Source organism: Callithrix jacchus, chromosome 10 (genome assembly GCF_049354715.1).
Source record: "Callithrix jacchus isolate 240 chromosome 10, calJac240_pri, whole genome shotgun sequence".
NCBI classification, from domain to species: Eukaryota; Metazoa; Chordata; class Mammalia; order Primates; family Cebidae; genus Callithrix; species Callithrix jacchus.
The window spans coordinates 75407342-75409622 of NC_133511.1; the positions used below are offsets into that span (position 1 = coordinate 75407342).

The following is a 2281-nucleotide window of genomic DNA, read 5'->3' on the forward strand; positions in this document are numbered from 1 at the left end:
CTCGGCCTCCCAAAGTGCTGGGATTACAGGCATGAGCCACCATGACCGGCCCAGGTTCTTTTTTTTTTTTTAAGACGGGATTTCACCATGTTGATCAGGCTGGTCTTGAACTCCCGACCTCAGGTGATCCACCTGCCTTGGTATCCTAAGTGCTTGGATTACAGGTGGAGCCATCACGCCTGGCCTCAGTTTTGAAAGAAGTTCTGAAGCAAGTTCTGAAGCAAGACCCTTCACCAGCAAAAAGATGACAACTCGCTGAAGGTTCAGATGATAGTTAGCATTTTTAGCAATAAAGTATTGTGTAATTGTAAGGTTTATTGCTGAGTTTAAAATGAGGAAACTGAGGCCAGTATAAGAAAATGAAAATCCAATTTATTCAGTTCCCGGGTGAAGTTCCATGGTCCTGGGGAAAGGGACCAGGGAAGTCGCGCCAACTTCCTGGGGCGTGGGGTTTTTATGGCTAGAAGGAACGAGCAACAGCTGGGTGCTCTGATTAACTTCAGGGGAGCGGGATTAAGATGGGGCAGGCTGGATGGAGCTCGGCGGCTGCCTGGAGAGCGGGACAGAGGCGGCGGGGGAAGAGGGCGAGCCCGCGGTGAAGAAGCGGCGACTTCTGTGTTTGGAGTTTGCCTCGGTCGCGAACTGCGATTCCGCTGTGGCTCAGTGCTACCTGGCCGAGAACGACTGGGAGATGGAAAGGGCACTGAACTCCTACTTCGAGCCTCCGGTGGAGGAGAGCGCCTTGGAACGCGGTCCTGAAACCACCGCCGAGCCCAGGATCTATGTTGACCTAACCAATGAAGACACAACGGATTCTACCAGTTCTAAAATCAGCCCATCTGAAGATACTCAGCAAGAAAATGGCAGCATGTTCTCTCTCATGACCTGGAATGTTGATGGATTAGATCTAAACAATCTGGCAGAGAAGGCTCGAGGGGTGTGTTCCTATTTAGTTTTGTACAGCCCAGATGTGGTCTTCCTACAGGAAGTTATTCCCCCATATTGTAGCTACCTAAAGAAGAGAGCAAAAAATTATGAGATTATTACAGGTCATGAAGAAGGATATTTCACAGCTATAATGTTGAAGAAATCAAGAGTGAAATTAAAAAGCCAAGAGATTATTCCTTTTCCAAGTACCAATATGATGAGAAACCTTTTGTGTGTGCATGTGAATGTGTCAGGAAATGAGCTTTGTCTTATGACATCCCATTTGGAGAGCACCAAAGGGCATGCTAAGGAACGAATGAATCAGTTAAAAATAGTTTTAAAGAAAATGCAAGAGGCTCCAGAGTCAGCAACAGTTATATTTGCAGGAGATACAAATCTAAGGGATCAAGAGATTACCAAATGTGGTGGTTTACCCAGCAACATCGTGGATGTCTGGGAGTTGTTGGGCAAACCTAAACATTGCCAGTATACATGGGATACACAGATGAACTCTAATCTTGGAATAACTGCTGCTTGTAAGCTTCGTTTTGATCGAATATTTTTCAGAGCAGCAGCAGAAGAGGGACACATTATTCCCCGAAGTTTGGACCTTCTTGGATTGGAAAAACTGGACTGTGGTAGATTTCCTAGTGATCACTGGGGTCTTCTGTGCAACTTAGATATAATACTGTAAAATGCTTTTCAAATGTGATTTTTGCAGATACAGTTCCACCTTCTGGAAAGGTAGGTTTACTGTGGAGGAAATAATGTACTAGATCATTGTTGTAGAACAACCAACTATGATTTGTGTTTGTGTTTTCAGAATTCAACGTTAAAGATTAATGTTTATTTAAATGAATGCATTCCTGTGTTCAGGATGTGAGGTCATTTAATAAATAAGAGCACAGAGCCTGTTAGAATTTTTAACAGTGCTTGTAGCTGCCAGCTAGATTCCAAACAAGGACCACATTGTCTCTGGGCTAATGTTGATATTTTTCCATCCAGGCACTGACATTGTTAATATTTAAAATACGTCTTCAAAAGAAAACATAAGGTATTATTGAGTTCTTGGGACTGGATCCTTTATTTCATAAGTTGGATCATCTTAAATGAAAAAGCTATGATAGTCTGCAGTTAAGTAGATGACAGCTATTCTACATCAGACCTGATTTTTTGTTAGCTAACTACATAATTGGCAAGCTATAATTGAAACGTATGGCTTAAAATCCCTTAATACTTCCTGATTCATGTTTCTAGTCATGTTGCCAGCGGAGGCAAAGTTAGGCTTGGTGATGGTTAAAATCAGTTCGATAGCACCACGGAACATTTTTCTAACAGAAAAATAAATGCATAA

General features: G+C 42.7%; 1 pseudogene; it reads left to right on the forward strand.

The window, feature by feature from the left end:
* On the forward strand, positions 532-1991 carry LOC100414195 (tyrosyl-DNA phosphodiesterase 2 pseudogene; annotated as a pseudogene).